The sequence below is a fragment of the Schistocerca nitens genome, chromosome 3 (genome assembly GCF_023898315.1).
Source record: "Schistocerca nitens isolate TAMUIC-IGC-003100 chromosome 3, iqSchNite1.1, whole genome shotgun sequence".
Lineage (NCBI taxonomy): Eukaryota > Metazoa > Arthropoda > Insecta > Orthoptera > Acrididae > Schistocerca > Schistocerca nitens.
Genome location: NC_064616.1, coordinates 967,927,896 through 967,951,619, shown reverse-complemented (window position 1 = coordinate 967,951,619; position 23,724 = coordinate 967,927,896).

Here is a 23,724-nt window from a genome sequence, read left to right as displayed (position 1 = left end):
GAAGTGAAAGAGATGGCAGAGTTTTGAGAGAGGACGATCTGGACGTGTGTCCGTCAGAAAAAGGAAATTTGTAAGACTGGATGTCATTGAACACTATAAGGTAAATACATTGTTTGTTCCCCATCAAAACATTTCATTTGCTAACTATGCCTATCAGTAGTTAGTGCCTTCAGTAGTTCGAATCTTTTATTTAGCTGGCGGAATTGGCGCTCACTGTATTGCAGTAGTTCGAGTAACGAAGATATGTGTAAGGTAAGTGATTCATGAGAGGTATAGGTTATTGTTAGTCAGGGCTATTCTTTTATAGGGATTATTGAAAGTCAGATTGCGTTACGCTAAAAATATTGTGTGTCAGTTAAGTGATGATCAGAATAAGTAAAGAGAGAACTGTTGGAGCACGTTTAGTTTTGCCGGCCGGTGTGGCTGACCGGTTATAGGAGTTTCAGGCTGGAACCGCGTGACAGCTACGGTCGCAGGTTCGAATCCTGCCTCGGGCAGGATGTGTGTGATGTCTCTAGGTTAGTTAGGTTTAAGTAGTTCTAAGTTCTAGGGGACTGATGACCTCAGATGTTAGGTCCCATAGTGCTCAGAGCCATAGGTTCAGTTTTTCTGAGCTGTTTGAAAATCAAATAACGTAAGGGTTTTTCCAGCACTGTCATTCTTAATTTTCAGAAGGAGAAGTTTCAGATTCTTTTCGCCCATCAAACTGTATTCCTCGATATGATGAGACAGTTTCATCCGTAATTTCTGCTGTATATGAAACAGAGCTCTATTATACATCGGAGTGTGTGATGATTGTAGACGACTTCATTTTTTTCTTTTAATTGAAAAATACATGACGGGTCTGTTTGTCTGGCAGTTACCAGGCAATGGATCTATGGGGCCCAGCGGTTTCTGCCAACCTCAGCAGATGAGGGGGGTCACTGGACACACGACAGGGGGGAGAAAGAGGACAGGGGAGGACACTGTCTTGCCTGAGCCCTCTCGGAGCACACCCTCTCCCCATTCTACATCTACATCTACATCCATACTCCGCAAGCCACCTGACGGTGTGTGGCGGAGGGTACCTTGAGTACCTCTATCGGTTCTCCCTTCTATTCCAGTCTCGTATTGTTCGTGGAAAGAAGGATTGTCGGTATGTCTCTGTGTGGGCTCTAATCTCTCTGATTTTATCCTCATGGTCTCTTCGCGAAATATATGTAGGAGGGAGCAATATACTGCTTGACTCCTCGGTGAAGGTATGTACTCGAAACTTCAACAAAAGCCCCTACCCAGCTACTGAGCGTCTCTCCTGCAGAGTCTTCCACTGGAGTTTATCTACCATCTCCGTAACGCTTTCGCGATTACTAAATGATCCTGTAACGAAGCGCGCTGCTCTCCGTTGTATCTTCTCTATCCCTTCTATCATCCCTATCTGTTACGGGTCCTACACTGCTGAGCAGTATTCAAGCAGTGGGCGAACAAGCGTTCTGTAACCTACTTCCTTTGTTTTCGGATTGTATTTCCTTAGGATTCTTCCAATTAATCTCAGTCTGGCATCTGCTTTACCGACGATCAACTTTATATGATCATTCCATTTTAAATCACTCCTAATGCGTACTCCCAGATAATTTATGGAATTAACTGCTTCCAGTTGCTGACCAGCTATATTGTAGCTAAATGATAAGGGATCTTCCTTTCTATGTATTCGCAGCACATTACACTTGTCTACAAAAAAAAAAAAAAAAAAAAAATGGCTCTGAGCACTATGGGACTCAACATCTTAGGTCATAAGTCCCCTAGAACTTAGAACTACTTAAACCTAACTAACCTAAGGACATCACACACACCCATGCCCGAGGCAGGATTCGAACCTGCGACCGTAGCAGTCCCGCGGTTCCGGACTGCAGCGCCAGAACCGCACGGCCACCGCGGCCGGCACTTGTCTACATTGAGATTCAATTGCCATTCCCTGCACCATGCGTCAATTCGCTACAGATCCTCCTGCATTTCAGTACAATTTTCCATTGTTACAACCTCTCGATATACCACAGCATCATCCGCAAAAAGGCTCGGTGAACTTCCGATGTCATCCACAAGGTCATTTAAGTATATTGTGAATAGCAACGGTCCTACGACACTCCCCTGCGGCACACCTGAAAATCACTCTTACTTCGGAAGACTTCTCTCCATTGAGAATGACATGCTGCGTTCTGTTATCTGCGTTTGAGGGTGGTGTGAGCCTTTGAGCAGATTAGCTATGCTTGCAGAAGACGGGGTTTGTGTACTGTTGGTTCAGCCCTCAGTCCTCGCCTCAGTGATTAATATGAATACGGAACTTTCTCTGAAAGGAACTCAACCGCCTGCAGAATGCTGCATGTCTCAGAATGATAAAATCTCACTGTTGAGTAGGAGCCACGGGATGCCTTCATAGGCGGGTCTAGTCTCGTACTACTGGGCCACCAGCACCGCGAATTTATATACTGCGAAAGGAAATATCCAAAAGGTTTTGGTGGAACACCCTTTGGTTCGTCGGCTCTCGCAACTCTGGGAGCGGCGATTGGCCACAGGTCGGCACTAGCTGTATTTTGGAACGAGGAGTTGTCGTAGGTCAGTGATCGCAATCTTCCAAAGAAGTGAGTCCTTGTGAATAAAATTCTTAGAAGTTTCCTCATTCTGAGAGCAAGGTACGTGGTCTCGCAACGGCTGAAACCGCAGTTTTGGTTGGCTCACATCGCGAAGGAGCATGGAGCTGAAATTTACATTAGGACTCGATATTCGGAGTTCAGCAAAGGCAGTCTTCTGCATCTGTAGAGGAGCAGTAAATTCGGCTTTAGCAATTCGGAGGACAGTTAGTAGTCCTCTGGAGAGTAGATGGGCCACACCATGTCAAACTAAATCTCGGCCAACAGCCTCGCTATGCTTCATCTCACACAGTTGATACTAGTTTCGCAGGGAAAAGTTGTATGAACATCGTACAGGATGAATGGCGTGTTGTTTCATATTGATTGACCAGTCACTTTTAAAGTGACCTCTCGGCCATGATTTTGCCCCTTGGCTTTTTCCTTCTTTCACTCACAAACTTCTCAATGCAATTTAACTTCATTATTATTAGTCATTTAACAAGGGTGGACACGTTTCTTATCTATTTGGTTCCTCTGTTAGATCATTTCTGTCCCCTTCCCTCCTGATGATCCGTAATCATCAAGAACTGATATGCACAGCTGCACTAATTCTCTCGTTAGGAGTCACTTGACTGAATGTTTCTCCTGAGCACTATCATTTGAATTTGCAATCAGTAAATGTACGTAATTTGTAATCCTTGTTTCATTACAGTAACTGATAGTCCCCATCACTACACTCTACTTATAAATGTTTACCCGGGCACATAGTTAGAGTCTACTTGTTAGGATCAACTCTTCCTCCTGTTTCCTGGCGCGTAATTCAACTACGCACATCTGCCCTGTAGGGGGGCTGTTACCTTGAGCGGGGATACTTAGTGCATGTCAATGGCAAATTAGATTGAGTAGAACCTTAACCCCAGTGGCGTCTTGCAGTTTCATCTCAGTGAATCAATGGGTATGAGCTCATTAGACAAGTAATTACTAAATCCTTTGCATGACAGCCTAACACAACTTCTCATAGCGCGATGAAGGCAATTGTTATTATTGTTATCTCGGTTGATGCAGGGTTGGAAGTGATCCCAGGAAGCTGTGTTCCAATTTTCGTTTCCTTAGTATCTTGGTACCTACCCATTGAGGTCTAAAGCGTAGCTCGTGTAATTTTTTTTCCTTTTGCAGTGTTTACTGGAATCAGTTAAACAAATATATTGCAGTGACTGGGGCTGGCCGGAGTGACCGAGCGGTTCTAGGCACTACAGTCTGGAACCGCGCGACCGCTACGGTCGCAGGTTCAAATCCTGCCTCGGTCATGGATGTGTGTGATGTCCTTAGGTTAGTTAGGTTTAAGTAGTTCTAAGTTCTAGGGGACTGATGACCACAGCAGTTAAGTCCCATAGTGCTCAGAGCCATTTGAACCATTGCAGTGACTGGACTCTTACATTTACTTTATAGCTAGTAACTACTGTTGTTATTCAGTGATCTTGGAAGCCTAGTACCCATTATTTATTTAAAGAGTCTCCTTTGCATTATAATCCATTACACTAAACCCTGAACACAGGCCGGCGAGAGTGGCGAGCGGTTCTAGGCGCTTCAGTCTGGAACCGTGCGACCGCTATGGTTGGGCATGGATGTGTGTGATGTCCTTAGGTTAGTTAGGTTTAAGTAGTTCTAAGTTCTAGGGGACTGATGACCTCAGAAGTTAAGTCCCATGGTGCTCAGAGCCATTTGAACCTGAACACAGGGCGAGCGTTGTGACTGCCAGAAGGATTTATGATCCTTGCTGTAGGTAGAGACTAATGTGATATTTGATAGCCTACCTATTATTGACACCACAGAAAATGAGTAATGGCATGTTACTGCCGCTACATTAGAGTGGGCGCAATAGGAAGGTCGAGCGATAGGTAGCGTCGCCAGTAGTAAACCCTAACGAATTCTAAATTGTGTCAAAACAATCGGAGTAAAGAAAAAAACCTTTTACGGAAACTGACAGAGTTCTCGGTGGTTCGTCAATGAGACTTTAACACGATTAGAGAGAGAAAAAAAACAAAGTTTCAGTGGATGAAGTGATGGATCCATGTCTTAAGTAACCACACATAAAAAAACTAAGGAATTCCGATAAAGGAACGCCGGGGATCCTTCGCAAATATAAAATATATAATCGTGACAGGGTCATCTTGTTTAGTTTTCTTATTTACATTCAACTCGGTTACTTTTTGTATATTATCTTAACTGACTTCTTTTGTAATTTAAATACTTAGGTTGCATTCTTTTAGTGGCCTTACTGAGTAGTACCATATGATACATGACTACATATAAATTCATAATTGTTAATATTCAGCACTCGAATACTAACACAGTGTCATAGTTTCCTCAGGGCCTAAATACCTTTGCTAATTTTATATACCACATTTTATATCATTGTCTCATCAGTTTCGAATCTGTTGTTATCCAAATTAAATTAACATGACTTAAAATGGTTCAAATGGCTCTAAGCACTATGGGAATTAACATCTGAGATCATCAGTCCCATAGACGTAGAACTATGTAAACCTAATTATCTTAAGGACATCAAACACATCCATGCCGAGGCAGGATTTGAAACTGCGACCGTAGCAGCAGCGCGGTTCCGAACTGAAGCGCCTAGAAGCGCTCGGCCCCAGAGACCGGCTAACATGAATTAATTCTAAATTTAAATTTGTGTATTGAACGAAGATAATATTTAAGTGTTTTCCTTTATTATGTTTGATACAGAGAGTTTGCATTACACCAAGCGTCAAAATTATCAATGGTCCGATCTGTTTTATACTTCAACACCTCCATTGCTACCGACGTTAAGCAGACAGCTAGATCTACATCTACATCCACATACACACATGCATACCACTACTAGTCAGTCCCTTTAATATTCCACCCTCAAACAGAGCGAGGAAAAAGCGACAATTTATATGACCCCTAATATCACGTATCTCACTGTATCTTCGTGGTGGTCCTTACGCGAAATGTACGTTGGCGGTAGTAGAATTGATGTGCAGTCAGATCCAAATGCCGATTCTCTAAATTTTCTCAGTAGCGTTCCTCAAAACGAACGTCGCATTCCCCACAAGGATTCTCATCTGAGTTCCGGTAACATCTCCGTAATACTTGCTCGCAGTTCGAGCCTAGTGGCAACAAGCCTCACCGCACGCCTCTTAATTGGTGTTGCGTTTCCCAAACACTCGAGCAGTACTCAAAAATAGGTGGCACTGGCGGCCTACATGCGGTCTCCTTTAAAGCGCAACGATACTTTCTCAAAATTATCCCAATAAACCGAAGTCGACCAGTCGCCTTTCCTACCATGGTCCTCACACTCACGTTCCATTTGATATCTCTTTGCAGATATTTTAACGACGTGATTTTATGAAAAAGGCGCTGCTGATGCCGTATCCGAGCATCATAAGTTTTCCTACTCATTCGCATCAACTTACATCTTTCACACCAACTATAAATTTGTCTAAGTCATCTTGTATCCTCCTACGGCCATATCTGGGAACCTTTTCCATATGCTCGTACCTTCGTTAGCAGTCTGCAATGGAGCATCGAGTCAAATGATTTTCGGAAATCCAGAAATATGGACTCTGCCTGTTTCCCTCCGTCCATAATACTCACTATATCATTTAAGAAAAGTGCAAGCTGAATTTCGCACGAGCGAAATTACGTATGGTGACTGGGATGGAATTGACAAACTATTGCCGATACTGTTAGGAAGCGTATGTTGACATCTAGTGAACAGAAGAAGAAATTTGATAATGTGCACTCTAATCTAAACTTCCCGCAAGGTTATCAATGTATTCGGACATTCGTTGCCTGACGATAAGAGATAGCTGCTTCCAGGAGTGACAATTTACCATTAGTCCGCGATCTGTGCCCACGGAGGAAATAATAGCCAGTGTAGGAGCAGGCATTCCTAATTTTGACACGATTAAAGCTGAAGAAGTCCGTATAGTAGCTGTAAACGTATTGGCTCGCGCAAAACCTCCAAAAGTATTTTACCGTTTGAGAGAGGAATGCCGTGAAACGGATGAATGAGGACCATAGTATGTTCATTCTCCCCGCCGACAAGGGAAATGCGGCGGTGGTTTTGAATGCCACATACTGTCATAGTAAGACTAAGACTTCTTAGATCCGCTGACATATAGGAAACTGAGTAAAGATCCAAGTGGTAAAGTTCTTAGAATTGTTACGCGGTTGGAAAGAAGTCCTCTATCGAGTAGCTCGTTCACAAAAGTCTGCTCAATTCAGTTGCGCTGTAAGTCGCAGAATGTACATAAATAACATGTTCCTCTCGGACCTATAGTGAGTGCCATTGTTTGCCCACCCATTCGCTTGCCAACATCGTTTCGACCATATGTGGGCCTATCGGATTCCTACATCAAGAATTCGGCACATTTTATCAATAAATTAAACGGCATAGTGGTCCAGCCGAAGGACATATTAACTAGTTTTAATGTGATACCACTATTTACGAGAGTTCCGCTCAATGAGGTGCTGCAAAATCTGAATCAGAATTTTTCTCCCGATATTGCAGAACTGTTTCAATATTGCCTCACGAACACGTATTGCAAATGTAACTATGAGTTTTATGAACAGATGGATGGCGTGGATTTGCGGAACCCCTTAAGCGTACTTATATCGAATTTCCTTATGAAAAAATTCGAGGAGCAGGCATTGGAAACTGGCTACATAAAAACGAATATCTTGGTCCGTTACACAGATGATACGTTTGTTTTGTGGAGACATTGCAGAGAGGAACTAGGTCGTTATCACAAGTGTCTCCACGGGATTAATCACATGATTTAGTTTACCATGAAGGGAGAGGCAGATGGAAGATTAAATTTTCTTGATTTTCTGGTTTACACGGAAGAAGATGGTAGCTTAGGCCATACAGGTTACCAAAAACCCATTCACACAGACCGTTACCTTCACTGAGATTCGAATCACAATCCACAACAATTGCTACACATCATAAAAACGTTGACGAACACAGCAAGGAACATTTGCGAACCAAAGTTGCCTGATGTGAAATTAAAATACCTCACCACGGCGTTGCTCAAAACTGGTTGTTCGTCCCCTGAATTAAAAAGAGCCTTAAAACCGCCGCGCAATATCGTAGCGATGCACAAGCGCTTGTGAAATTAGAAATTTTTCTGCCTTTCTTTAAGGACATTACGGATCGCACTGAAAAAAATCTTGACAAAACGGAACAACGTGTAATCTGCAGACCCACCCAGAAGGTGCAGGATCACCTGAGGTTAGTGAAGGATGCTCGCAGACAGCTGGAAAAAGCAGAATTTACGTGATTCCGTTTAGTTCTGAGGAGGTGTGCGCGGATACTACAAGAAGAACACAAAAAAGACTTGAAGAACACAAAGGCAACTGTAGAAGTGAAGAGACTGACACATCAGCTGTTGTCGAACATGCTTTGCGGCCAGCAGACCATCACATTCATTTTGAAGGGATTCAAGTACTGGCAACCACGAGCGGATACAATGAAAAGCTATAAAGAGAGGCCGTAGAGATTGTTAAACACCCCAGGAATTCTAATAGGAAGGAGGAGGGCGTGGAACTGAATGACATATGGAGGCCGGTGCTGAAGTAAGCGTGTACAAGTCTTCCACCGTGGAGTGATAGCAAACAGCGGACAACGCAGCTGACAACAGCCAATTGCATCCGGGTATTCAAAACACGTAATGCCACGAGACTCCGGGGGAGCACGCGTGTGTGGAATTTCCCTGCTGTCATTAGCGAGCCAGGGTGTGAATCGGACACTGAGGAAAGCTACGATCCCCCTTGAAAACGTCCTCCGCAGATGGGGAGGAAACGTCAGTATGAAATCCATCCGACATGGCACAATAGCCCATAATAATGTATTTATTGTGATATTTCCAGCCGTAATAGTTTACAATTTGGAAACTGCTAGCAAGAGTGCTATCCTGTCTGCGGTATACGAGGAGCGTTCAATAAGTAATACAATATATTTTTGTTCTGACAGCAGGTTGCTTTGATTCAGAATTCGTATGCACCATACAATTCCGCACCCTGCTTTGCAACATAATCTCTGTTCAGTGCGACGGCCTTAAGCTACGGTACCTTAATGGGAAGACCTATATGCCCACATGGTAGCACTACTAGTCGACGTCGGAGGCGAAGTCTTGCTGCATCAGTAACCTCCACGTCATCCACGTACTGCTACCCATGGAGTGCATCCTTCATTGAGCCAAACATATGGAAGTCGAAACGTGAGAGATCCGGGATGACGAAGAACAGTCCAATGAAGTTTCGTGCGTTCCTCTTAGGTGCGCAGACTACTGTGAGACCTGGCGTTCTCATGGTGAAAGAGAAGTCTGGTTGCATTTTTGTGGTGACGAACACACTGATGTCGTTTCCACCATTACAGGAGTCACAGCTGTGTGCGTCCAGCTAACACGGGGGAGATAGGACAGGCTCGCGAGACCGTGTTGCGATGATGACACACCACTCGCCGAACGACTCGCCGTCCTTTTGTTCACTTTCATCTCTCCGTAGACATTCTGCAAGCACTTATCAATATCTGCGATGCCCTTGTTTTCCACCAAAAGAAACCTAATGACAACTCTCTGCTTGGAACGCAACTCCGTTACAGACACCATTTTGAAGACTACGTATAGCGCCTCCAGCTATGGGAACTTCATGAAACTATAGCGGCTGAAGCGCAAGTATTCTACGATGCCCCACAACAAATTCCGCATTTTTTCAGCTGAAACTGACCGAGAATTTTTTTTTTTTTTTTACATTACTTATTGAACGCCCTGATATATCAATGATAGCGGATAACGTTGGAAGCTCCGTCAAACCGTTTGTAGATGACACTGTTTTCTATTTGAATGATGCAGCGCCACAAGAAAGTAACAAACTTTAGGAAGATCTGCATAGGATTAATGAGTGAAGCAGAGGCAGGGACCTGGCCCTGAAAGGTAAATAAATACAACATACTGCGCATAAACAGGCGAAGAAATCCGCTACTGTACGATTACACTATTGGAGACAAAACACTGAAAACAGTAACTACCGTAAAATTCGTAAGGATAACCACATGGAGCGACATAAAGTGGTATGATCACACAAAACAAAGCAGATGCCATGCTGAGATTCAGTGGGAGAATATTATAAACGTGTATTTCATCCACGAATGAATGGTTTGGAAAACGCTAGCTAGATCTATTCTTGTGTGTTGCTCGTCGGCCACAAGCCCACTTTCGGCTTGCAGTGCTTCTACTTTCCCTTCCAATGTATCGTTAGTCTTCTCTGTTCAGTATTAGTTCCTAACAACGCAGCTCTCTGCCTTTTCCAAGTATGAAGTTTCGTGCAAAGTCGCCGCAGTGTTTATGGTATTTGTGCATTCTCCATCTGCCGTCATACTAGAGAAAATGAGAAAACTGTTCCCAAAAGGCACAAGTATGAAACTACTATATTGATTCTTGGGCCGCATCATGACCCAATGGGTTTCTGTGCGTTGCAGTGCCTCACGGCAAGACTTTCTAAAAGTATCACACGTATCAGGTACGGTCTTAGTACATGGCAACTCATGTCGACACAAATTACAGAACTGACACTTCACTGGCTGCAGGTAGACTTCCATACAACTAGAACTTTTCATAGGTGATTGTCGACAGTTGTTAAATAATTTGGAAAAAGCATATATGTGCCATCAGCTGTACAATTATATATTTATTTTTTACAGGTGTGTCCCTGAAGATAATTATAACAATCGAAAACTACAAACTAGCTCCGTCCGAACAGAAATTGGAATGCCCAAAGGAACCGACCGGCCGCCGTGTCATCCTCAGTCCACAGGCGTCACTGGATGCGGATAAGGAGTGGCATGTGGTCAGCACGCCGCTCTCCCGGCCGTATGCCAGTTTACGAGACGGGAGCCGCTAATTCTCAATCAAGTACCTCCCTAGTTTGCCTCACAAGGGCTGAGTGCACCCCGCTTGCCAACAGCGCTCGGCAGACCGGATGGTCACCCATCCAAGTGCTAGCACAGCAGTGCTTAACTTCGGCCATCTGACGGGAACCGGTGTTGCCACTGCGGCAAGGCCGTTGGTAACAATCGAAAACGGTAGAGAATAAACAAAAAACTGCACAGTTAGTGGCACAAATATCCGTTTGCCGAAGTCTCTACGACTGCTACGATACTGGGAGACATCCGCAGGATCCTGTACTTTAACAAAAGTAACCTTAGAATTGCTTTGTGCATCCCTAACACCAAACATTACAACAGAGATAAAAGAAAAAAAATGCAAAGGAAAAGACAGTCACTCACTGCACCGTATGAAAGACGCCGACCCCTTGTTGGCTTGTTCCCTTCCATTTTTTTATTTTTATTTTTAAGGAGCGTCGAGGGGCCGAGGCCCCCTAACTTTCTAGAGCTAGTGTTTAGAGCAGCGTTTTCCGTAGAGTCTCATTTGCGTCGCCAGAGAGTGAGGTTGTGGCGTTTCCTATGGATCGCCAGAGATAGTGTTTCGTCGTGGAGTAGAAGACCAGGTCTTTGGTTGACAAAGGAGTGATTACTGTTACGATAACCCGGACAGAGCTTAGGAGATTCCATTCGCAATTGTCGATGGGAGTAATTTACCCTCCGAATTAATGACTTATCGCGAAATTATCCGCGGTCGCAGGTCATAACGGAGGTCGGCAATCCTGTTTGTAGCTTCCAGAGCAACCCAGCGCTGATAGCTGTCTACCGACGATTCACTTTCACAATATGGTGAAGCACTCGCAGTACCGTCAAAGTAGGGACTTGTTTATTCGCGATGACGCTCTCATCAACGAGCACCAACGCATTGTGGCTACATCAGGGATTATTTGCATGTGTGAATCTGTAGGCAAATAATCACTCCGCGTCACTGTCCCAAAGTCACTGAAATGTCATCCTGCTCGCAAGAGAGCGTATGGAACTGTAGTTACATCGTAGATCCCCACTTGACTGTGCCAACAGCTAACAGCTCCCTCTCGGATTCCTTTTCTTTTTTTTTTTTTTGTCGATTATATTGCAGAATCATTATAATGTGTATTGAATTATCTCTGTGTCCTAAGATAATAGATCTCATGATGATACACAGATTATCATTTGAATAATTAAGGTATCACGCTTAATACCATGCCCCTATGCCATATACTTTTGGGAGACATCAAATAATCTAATTAATACTAAATTAATAAATTATGACGCAGGTGTCAACTCTCTAACAGTTCAGTTGGGGGCCCAGATAAATTGTTGTAGTGTTAATTATTGTGCATTACGTGATAGTAAAAGTGACAGGTAAAGGGGGGAGATGGAATAGAGTGTCTTGCCTTTCAGACATATATTCATATGTAATCAGGTGAACACCCCACCTCTGCACCCCAGCACCTCGCACGCACTGTAACAGTCGAGCTTGAGGAAGAGCCGGACAGGTGACGTTGGCTGCTGATACTGCAGACATGCGGGTGTGGTACCAGGTGTAGACATCTCTACGGTTCCTCAATAAAAACAATACCAATCGGCGTTGTATAGGTTTCTTATCCAAAATGCGATGTATCGACTCGTTGTAGTAGGACCTTACAGGGATATGGAACATTTGTGAGGTCATCTTTGGCCCTCGGGTTTGAATGTATGGTGTGACAGTTGCTGACTGTTGTCCAGCGAGCACATATTCCCGTGTTAGTATTTTTTGAAGTTCATGGACCTGGTTTGTGTTATATTTCGTCACTTCATTACTCATTTTGTCCTCTCTCTTCAGAATAGCCATTACGAGACCAGTTAAAGGCACTGCTATATTTATAACACGAACTGGATAGGAGCAGGTGAGTAGGCTCATCTCGAATTGATTTGTGTCTTTGCGTTCAAGTATGGGTAAGTGTAGGCCCGACGTAACAAATAGTGTGGGTTTACATGTCATGTTCTATATAATTAGACCATCAGGATATGAGTACTTCGGGTTTAATTACGTAGTTGTTCTGTATGTTTGGTTTTACTTTACCTCAATGATGTTTGTAATTGTCATATCAATATAATTTTCATTTTAATGTGTAACGACGTTCAGTGTAGTGGTGATTATTTTTCTACGATTACATTATTAGGTAGAGAGATATTCAGATATGATATGTTGGAATATATATTATCCTGTGTTTTGTTAATCTAGACCCAATGTGGATTCGCATTTGACTTATTTTTTTGTGGATGAGGCTGAGATCACCTCTTCTTGTGCGTTCCCTTACGATCTATTATGGTAGAGTCAGCGTCCTGGTTTGTTGTGCACTATTGGATACTTAATATCTATAGTGATGTAGTCTAATAATGGTATTTGCGCGACTTCCTGTAATGGGACTAATGATGATTTCTTCTTTCCATAGATACTCCCCAGCAATATAGTGGTACGAATTTGTTGGACAAAGTGGTTTTAACAAAACTTAACGTACGCAATATCTAATTTGCGGTATGGTATCTAAGACCTATCACTTACGTGACAAAAGGATACGTTTTATCTTGCGTATTTTGATTTTTAACTCTTACTGTCATCAGCGTAGAGGATTCCTGTGGTTCCTCCATGTAGAATATTAACTACAACCATTGAGTACAACTATGGCAGTTCAATGTACTTACTTTAAACAGTCCCAGTCCGCATAGCGCCCCCCCCCCTTTTTACTTTACTTGGTACTGTTCTACATATGATTCGTCGGCTGCTTTTACTCTCCCTTTACATGACATACCTGCGATCTATAGGGCACAGTCAGTATCCTGGTTTAGTTGAGCACTATTGAATACTTAATATTTGGATACTTAATATCCATAATATTGTAAGATAATAATGATATTTGCATGAATTCCTGTAAAGGAACTACTGTTGATTTCTTCATTCCATAGATACTCCCCAGTAATATAGTGGTACGAAGTTGGTGGTAAACGTGTTTTAAAAAAGTTATAAAAATATTAAATAAGTTTAACGTATGTAATATCCAATTTAGATTGTGGCATCTAAGGTCGATCTCTTGCACAGACGCAAGGATACTTCTTACCAGGCGTATTTTTATTTTTACCTCTTACTGTCGTCATGATAGTGTATTTCTGTGGTTCCTCCATGTAGAATATTATCTAAAACTCTTGACTACAATTGTAGCGGTTCAATAGTTGCAATGCCTTTTATTGGTTTTTCCTTTGTACATACTTATTTTAAGTAGTCCCACTCCTTATAGTGAACCCCCACCCCTCCCCCCACCACCACCTTCTTTACTTCGACTGACATGTGATCATGGTACTGTTTTACATATGATTTGCCGTTTCCTCTTACCCGTCTTTTACCTTTTGACTAAACCAGGCGTCTGCCTCGTATAGTCATACGTTTTGAAGACAATAAATATGCTGTTCTGATGGTTACATTACTATAAAACTTCTGTTTTATTAATACTTCTATGACGATACTGAACGTTTTCAGTATGTATGAATAGCTAATTAGTTTTGATAGTGTATATTACGGTGTATTCTAAAGTTTTATTAAGATTGAGTTCTTTTATTAAGGTTATTTACATGTAACACTTGTAGCTTTTAAGCAATGCGCTCCGTATTTCAATATGTTTTATTGCTTTGATGTAACATTCACTGTAGAATTCTCATTACGTAAGGTGAATTTGCTCTGTATTTCAATATGTAATTATTGTTCTGTTATATTCTCCACAGTTTGGGTGTGAAGATGACGTAGTGTAACGTCGAAACCGGTTGCCTAGAAATAAACCTATACAACGGCGATTGGCAGTGTTTTTATTGATCATTGGACAGCCGTACTCCCATACTCCATCAGAAGATGGACTTACATTCATCTCTACAGATGGTGGCCACTCCCAACACAAAATACAGGCTTATGACACGAAGTATAGCCTTACATGTAGGATTACTAGAGAAGACTGAGAAGAGTCAACTAAGAGCGGTGCGTTTCGCTACGGGATCGTTTATTGGAAGCGAGGGCGTTACTGAGAGACTCAAGCAAGTCCAGTGTTAGACGCTACAAAGAAAGCGGCATGTATCACAAGAGTTTTATTGTTGAAGTTTCGAACTTGTACGTCCCGGAACAGTCGGGTAATATATTACTTCCTCTCTTACAGTCCACAGCTCGTGGTCGTGTGGTAGCGTCCTCGCTTCCCACACCCGGGTTCCCGAGTTCGATTCCCAGCGGGGTCAGGGATTTTCTCTGCCTCGTGATGACTGGGTGTTGTGTGATGTCCTTGGGTTAGTTAGGTTTAAGTAGTTTTAAGTTCTAGGGGACTGATGACCATGGATGTTATGTCCCATAGTGCTCAGAGCCATTTGAATCATTTTTTTCCTCTCTTATACGTCTTATGAAATGACCGCGATAAGAAAATCTGAAACATTATGTGCATACGTAGGTTTACCAATATTCATTCGTTCTATACACAAATCGTCAATCAAGCAGGAAAGAGAGGACTGGATATTGGTGCCAGAAATAGCTACAGCCTCACACTTGTGGAACATACACTCCTGGAAATGGAAAAAAGAACACATTCACACCGGTGTGTCAGACCCACCATACTTGCTCCGGACACCGCGAGAGGGCTGTACAAGCAATGATCACACGCACAGCACAGCGGACACAACAGGAACCGCGGTGTTGGCCGTCGAATGGCGCTAGCTGCGCAGCATTTGTGCACCGCCGCCGTCAGTGTCAGCCAGTTTGCCGTGGCATACAGAGCTCCATCGCAGTCTTTAACACTGGTAGCATGCCGCGACAGCGTGGACGTGAACCGTATGTGCAGTTGACGGACTTTGAGCGAGGGCGTATAGTGGGCATGCGGGAGGCCGGGTGGACGTACCGCCGAATTGCTCAGCACGTGGGGCGTGATGTCTCCACAGTACATCGATGTTGTCCCCAGTGGTCGGCGGAAGGTGCACGTGCCCGTCGACCTGGGACCGGACCGCAGCGACGCACGGATGCACGCCAAGACCGTAGGATCCTACGCAGTGCCGTAGGGGACCGCACCGCCACTTCCCAGCAAATTAGGGACACTGTTGCTCCTGGGGTATCGGCGAGGACCATTCGCAACTGTCTCCATGAAGCTGGGCTACGGTCCCGCACACCGTTAGGCCGTCTTCCGCTCACGCCCCAACATCGTGCAGCCCGCCTCCAGTGGTGTCGCGACAGGCGTGAATGGAGGGACGAATGGAGACGTGTCGTCTTCAGCGATGAGAGTCGCTTCTGCCTTGGTGCCAATGATGGTCGTATGCGTGTTTGGCGCCGTGCAGGTGAGCGCCACAATCAGGACTGCATACGACCGAGGCACACAGGGCCAACACCCGGCATCATGGTGTGGGGAGCGATCTCCTACACTGGCCGTACACCACTGGTGATCGTCGAGGGGACACTGAATAGTGCACGGTACATCCAAACCGTCATCGAACCCATCGTTCTACCATTCCTAGACCGGCAAGGGAACTTGCTGTTCCAACAGGACAATGCACGTCCGCATGTATCCCGTGCCACCCAACGTGCTCTAGAAGGTGTAAGTCAACTACCCTGGCCAGCAAGATCTCCGGATCTGTCCCCCATTGAGCATGTTTGGGACTGGATGAAGCGTCGTCTCACGCGGTCTGCACGTCCAGCACGAACGCTGGTCCAACTGAGGCGCCAGGTGGAAATGGCATGGCAAGCCGTTCCACAGGACTAGATCCAGCATCTCTACGATCGTCTCCATGGGAGAATAGCAGCCTGCATTGCTGCGAAAGGTGGATATACACTGTACTAGTGCCGACATTGTGCATGCTCTGTTGCCTGTGTCTATGTGCCTGTGGTTCTGTCAGTGTGATCATGTGATGTATCTGACCCCAGGAATGTGTCAATAAAGTTTCCCCTTCCTGGGACAATGAATTCACGGTGTTCTTATTTCAATTTCAAGGAGTGTAGATGTACTGGTAGATTATGCGTCCGTCATTGGATAAGTGTGGATGTGACAAACATTTAGAATTCAGGATTCTGCAAAACTAAAGACACATGGAGAGTTAATTCTTAATTTGGGATGCTACAGTTTGTGTATCTGAGTGTGAAACTCATTGTCGATCTTTGCTTATTAAGTTTATTTACAGCAGTAACTTCCTACGTTTCTTTGAAGACAGTAAGGGCGGGAGACAGTGTCTAGGCAGACTGCAGTCCATTAAAGAAAATGTTGTCCGACATCACGCAACCACGCCAACGTAACTGAAACATGAGTCTAGATGGGAATATTGACAGACGAAAGAGAAAGACTACTGAAAAGTTAAACAAATAAAATCAGATTTCGTATTCGTAGTATTATTTTCTTACATAGTTGTGTAAGTGTACCATATCAAAAGAGCAAATACAGATATAACTCTTAATACACACTGTTTTTGGTTCAAAATGAAGAGTAAATAAACAAGTCCTGTTACTTCCTTTTCTTACTATTTACTGGCTTTTGGGAGGTGTTCATACAGCCATCTCAACAGAGGAACGTCAGTTACGACGGTACAGACGTGAGGACTACAGAAAACCCAGTCCCTGAGCGGAGACAATAATGACTCGGCCGGGAATCACACTCGGGTCCCTGAGGCTAGCAATCCACAGCGCTGGCCGCTTAGCTACCGAGGCAGACCGGCCCTGTTACCTGAGGCTGGAAGAGGCCATCGACGGGATGAAATAGTTAACACAGTGTGTATAGAGTCAAGCGTAAAATGTCAATACAATTCCATAAATTAAGCGTATGGATTAAAAATTAATTTTCGACTGTATCTGACTGGATTACGCTTCAGATAGTTATCTGTTTTGTTTATTAAGATTAGCACATAATTATCAATTTGATGCGGCGTTTCATTGCCCATCCAACACTTCCAAACAGAAAAAACCACGTTGTTTATTATAAACGTAATAAGTACGTTCCTGTACTATCTTGTATAAATACTCATCAAAATTTTTGCTATAATTATTCATTTGGGAGTTTCTAGATAAGTACTGATTTATTGTCCAGTGTTGTACGGACGAACATTTCGTCACAGTCCGTACTTACATTAGTAACTATTTACCAATAAATATAGATGGAGTCACTACACGTCAGAGTGTTTCCCACTGAAATGTAAAGGACTGAAGAAAAAACGCCTTAGCCGCTGAATTTGTAAAATAATCGGAATGAGGTTTGTCGCAAGTGCCGTACCTTGCGAGATTCTGGTATAGCTTTGTAAAATGTTTGAAACAGAAACTAAAATGTAATGTTGCAAATATTCAGTCATATTAGCACTATAAAAAGAGACTCTAAACTAGGAAGCAGGTGGCTACAGAAAGCGCGAGTCGCAAGAGACCCAAAGATGCAGTTCCGAGATTCAAAGCCGTAACAAAGAAAGGCCGTAGGAACACACAAGTTTTATAACTTAAATCATATAATTAGTGGCAGACTTGAGAAGTAAGAATGCGGTACCCACCTAAGATATGTACACGCTTGTGAGCAATGTGCTTGAGTTCAGCACACAGAATGTTCGTACAATTTTCCGTTTAGGCTGAGGAATGTGCTTCAAGGTGTGGGCCAGTGATGGCTTCGCTGCTGACACTGGCATGGTCTTGGCTGAGATACCCGTCTTCACTCTGCTTCTCATCCTCTACAGCATACCGTCAGCTCAGAGGCTGTAACAATGTTGTCATCCGTACATTGCATTCAGGCTCAGCAGACGATCATAAGGTGTAACACGAACCCATAAAGTTAATTTCTGAAAGCCCAGACACACAGATGTAACAGATCCAACTTTCAGGTGACGGTCGGACATAAGTGCCGAATTGTTGCTCTTAGAAACGGAAACGGTCTTGGAACAAGAACTGGATAATATGAAGCACACGGAAATAACTGGAATTAACAACAGGTGGAAAGGTAAGAAAATAATTATCAAAAATCTGGATGTGTTCTAAAAGAAATGATTAGCAAGATGGCGAGGAAAAGGCAAAAATAGACATATCCTAAATCTTTTACACGTAAGTGATTCTGCTTGTTGATATGTACAACTAATGTAGCTGACCGCTACCTGAGAAGACCTCCAACGTATTCCGACAAGATCGATTTGGTTTGGGGGGAAGGGGTATTAAGGGGTATTTCCGCATTAGGATGCCGGTACACAGGCAGGTATTCTTATTTCTGGGCCAGTGTCTTTTTCTGGTTATTTTATTCATGACGATGGCGTACTTTGTGACACCAATTTCTTGTTGGGAGATCTATCATTTACCCTTATGGAGTTTTAAAGACATTACTTACATCTCATATGTCAGTCAGAATTTCATCAGCTCGGTGTTTTGCTTTAATGAATCTCTAATTACGGTTAATGTATCCCCTTTAGGTCAAAATTTGTTACGTAAGATCTGAGTATAATAGTCGTGAATAATAAATCATTTTGGCGCGGCTGTACTGCTTTCTGCAATTGAAATAAATTTATTTAGTAGTGAAAGAGTATTTTGGACTACGAAGGAAGATAATCATTGATCTTTCGTTTTTCAAATGCATGTAAGATAGATATTAACCAAGAAAGGGTTAATTTTATAATTTGTTCTGAAGCGCTGTGACCAGTTTTTGTAAATGCAGGTCAACTCAGAACATTTACAGATTTAATAGACGAGTTGCGAACATATATACATACACAGATCAACCAGAACATTATGATCACTGAACTACTAACGATATAAAACCGGCCAGGAGATAGCAACGTCACCTGACGAGGAATGGCTACCAGTCGGATTCACGCACGGTGCATGTAGTATCAGTGACGTCGCTGTCCGTGTGTAGAATGGGGCAGGCGCGCGATCTATCTGACCGAGGTCAGAGTGTGATGGCCCGGAGGCTCGGCACGAGCAGTTCGGAAACTGCACGACTTATCGGAAGTCCGAGGGGTGGTGTGGTGAGTGTCTTCAACACGTGGCGAAACGGAGCTGGAACGACCCGCAGAGGTGGCCACCCCTCATTACAGATGTCGGACGTCACAGGCTGGCAAACTGGTAGAACATTAGAGCTGGCGAACTGTGGCGGATCTAACACCAGACTTTAATGATGGGCAGAGTACAAGTGTGTCTGAACACACACTGCACCGAACACCCCTAACGATGGGCCTCCGCAGCCGACGATCCCATGCATATACCAATGTTAACTCCACCATATCTTCACCTATGACTGAAATGGTCACGTGCCCATCGGCACTGGACTTACGCGTAATGGCAGAGCGTTGCATGTTCTGATGAATCACAATACCTTCTTCACCATGCCGATGAGAGTGGGCGAATCAGTCGTCTTCCGGATGAATAGCGTCTTGGGACGCAGACAAGCCGGCGGCGGCTCCATCGTGCTCTGGGAAACGTTCACGCGGGTATCCATGGGTCCAGTGGAGCTCGTGAAAGACACCATGACGGCCAAGGAGTATCGTACACTGGTTGCAGACCATGTACGCACCTTCATGACGATCATGTTTCCCGACGGCAGTGGCATTTCTCAGCAAGGTAATTCACCATGTCACAAGGCAAGGTGAGTGATGGAGTGGTTCGAGGAACACAGTGGCGAATTCTAACTGATATGCTGGCCTGCCAACTCACCAAATCTGAACCTGATTGAACACATCTGAGAACACATCGAACACATTGAACGTGGCGTCAGTGCTCATGGCCCCCCTTCTCGGAATTTACGGGAATTTGATGACTTGTGTGTGCAGATGTGGTGCAAACTCCCTCCAGCGACCTAGCGAGGCCTGATTGCTTCCATGCCACGACGCGTCGTCGCTGTTATTCGTGCCAAAGGTGGACATACATGTTCTGGCTGATCAGTGCAGATGTTGTCGGAAGAGTAATGGTCATTATTGAGGGATATGACAGGGACAATCATTCCAAGCAAAAATGTCGAGCATACTTGGACTCCAAAATGTATTCCTTAAGAGCTAAGAGACCTTGTGCAGTAGCATGTATTTTACAGCAGCGCATAGCTACAAGTTCTCAAAGCTCTTAAGGTATATGTTTTAGAGCCGATGTTTACTGGACTTTTTCGAAACGAATGATCGTTCCTGCACACACCTAAATTTTGACCATTCCTCCTGGAACACCCTGTATATATGGAGAGATGTCTACTTTTTTCACCTGAAATTACTTTCGACCCGTTGAACACATTTGCAAACCGTTTTCACCGAGACGAAGGGTGACCAGGGGCCCATTAAACAAACAGTAATGTATTCTCTCAACTTTAATAAAATATAACATACGGGCATAAACGTTGTTCTTTTAAATGAAGCTATGTTAATTTTTGCCTCCAGAATAGTGTATCTTGATGAGACAAACTCAATATTGTACCTGTTTTGTAGATTTGAGTAACAAATCGTGAAGTAGAAATACATTGAATACACTAGAGGGATTCCTGTGCTGTTGTTATGACCGTTCCAAAGGGCGCCACCCAACAGGTTATGCTACTCTCCGCTGCCGAGGCAATAACGCCATGTCTATGTTGGCGGAAACCCGTCTCGTACAGGAGATACGTTGCCAGTTATCTTTTACCCTTCGGATGAGTTAACTATATATATATATATATATATCCCTTGCCAGGGATACGGCGAAGACCTCAACGGTAGTGAAGACGGAGATGAAGATCATCGGTACGGCGGAACTGGCGGAAGAGGCAAGCATTATCAACAAGATAAAGCATATTGAAAAGCCCAGACACGTCTGTGTGGCAACCACCGGTACTCTGGCCAGCGTCTGTTCACCATGTGAGGTGCGGCTGAACACCAAGCTCCAGGAACTAGCAATCCCTGGTTCTAACTACCCAGCATTAGCTGGAACTTAATTACAAGCAGTATGATTCGTACAAGTAAAATTAATATTACCCCAGGTGGCCAATCCACTCGCCCTGTGGCGACAACCAAGCTATCGGATTCTGGGGAGCTTGGGCTCGTACGACAGAGAAAGTCGGAGTTCTCTAGTAAACGTCCACGAAAGTCCCATACATTTATTGGCACTTTTAACATTCAGACACTAATTCAGACAGGCAAACTTCATAATCTTACAACAGAACTCAACAAACAGAAAATTCAAATCCTTGCTCTCCAAGAGACCAGATTCACTGATTCAGAAACAATAGACTACAACAATTACCGTATCTTTAAAAGTAAAACAGACAAGAAAATTGGCAAAGGAGCTGCAATATTTGGCATGGCTTTTATTGTAAATAAGGACACCCTTGACTCTGTTATAGACATAAATCAAATCAGTAACAGACTAATGACCATGCGAATCAAGCACACCAACAAAATATATACATTTATTAATGTTCATGCACCTACCAACATTGCCAACAAAAAAGAACCGGAGAAGACAGAAAAATTTTGGGAAAAACTCGAAACTGAAATGTCCAAAATTCCAGAGGAGGATGTAAAAATTCTTCTAGGGGATTTCAACGCGCAAATTGGCAAAGAGAGGAAATATAAAAAAACAGTCGGTAATTACCCTGCACACAAATTCACAAACAAGAACGGCATGAGACTCATCGAGTTATGTCAGCAAAACAACCTAAAAATCGTGACAACATCACTTCGAAAAGACCCCAAGAAACAAAAAACATGGAGATCACCAAACCTTCAGCTTGGTGAATTTCAAATAGACCATGTTGCGATCTCCTATGACTTCCAGAAAGAAATACACGACGTTCAAGTCCGCAGAGGGGCAAATATAGATTCTGACCACTACCTTACCAGAGTTAAAATTAAATTCACTCCAAAAAGGAAACGCCAAAGGAAATCACCACTAATTCCCAAATTTGACTTGAAAAATATCAAGGAATCAGAAATTACAGAAGCATGGGATAAACAACCAACAAACAACTGGAAAGATTTCCGAACGAAAATTATACAGAAAGCAAGAGATTTGATTCCGTTAAAGAAAATATCCAAGCATCCATGGTGGAATTCGAATTGTGATAACGCATTAAAAGAGAGACAACAAGCCTTTTTAAAATACAATTGTGACAAATCAGAAACCACACAACAAACATTTTTCAAAGTGAGAAAACAAACAGCTAAAATACTTAGACAAACTAAAAGAAAATACCTTAATGAACAGCTAAACACAATTGAAGAAAACTTTAAGAACCACAACACTCAAGATTTTTATAAAATATTCGCAAATCAAATCAAAGGATACACTCCACAAAATCTCTGCTTCCGGAAACAGAATGGAAAATTGGCACTAACTAACAAAGAAAATTGCCAAGAACTAGCTAAATATTTCTCACAACTCCTAAATTGCCCACAACCAAGTACAAGATTCCCCAGATTACAACCAGAACACACGAATGAGACTTTACTACCACCATCTCAAGAAGAAATTTATAGTCACATTAGAAAACTCAAAAATAATAAATCATCGGGAGAAGATGGAATTGTAGCTGAACTACTGAAAAACCTTGGTCCAAATTCGTTAAAAGAGATCACTAGCATCATCCAAGAAATTTGGCAGACAGAAAATATCCCAGAGGAGTGGAAGTGTGCACTAATTCACCCATTGCACAAAAAGGGAGAGAGATCAGACGTAAACAACTACAGAGGCATTTCACTTTTACCAGTTACCTACAAAATTCTATCTGCATGTCTCCTAAAGAGGGCACAAGAACAACTAGAACATACAATTTCAGATTACCAAGCAGGCTTTCGTCCTAATAGATCATGCCCGGAACAGATATTCAACCTTAAAACTATTTTAAAGATTAAAGCAATCAGGTCAAAACCAATAATCTGCACATTCGTTGATTTCAAAAAGGCATACGATTCCATAGACAGACAGTCTCTATGTCACATTCTCGAAGAACGAGGCCTAGACACTAAAACCCGAAAACTAATTGAACAAACACTAACAGAAACCAAATCAAAAATTAAATTCAGAGGGGAAATTTCGGAACCATTCTCAATTAAAACAGGAGTAAGACAAGGAGATGGGATCTCACCACTATTATTCAATATAGTTTTGGACAAAGTTATGAAAGAGTGGGAAGTAACACTAAGGAAACAAAGCTTGTGGAAGCCAATTGAACTAGGAAGAGGTAAAGGAAA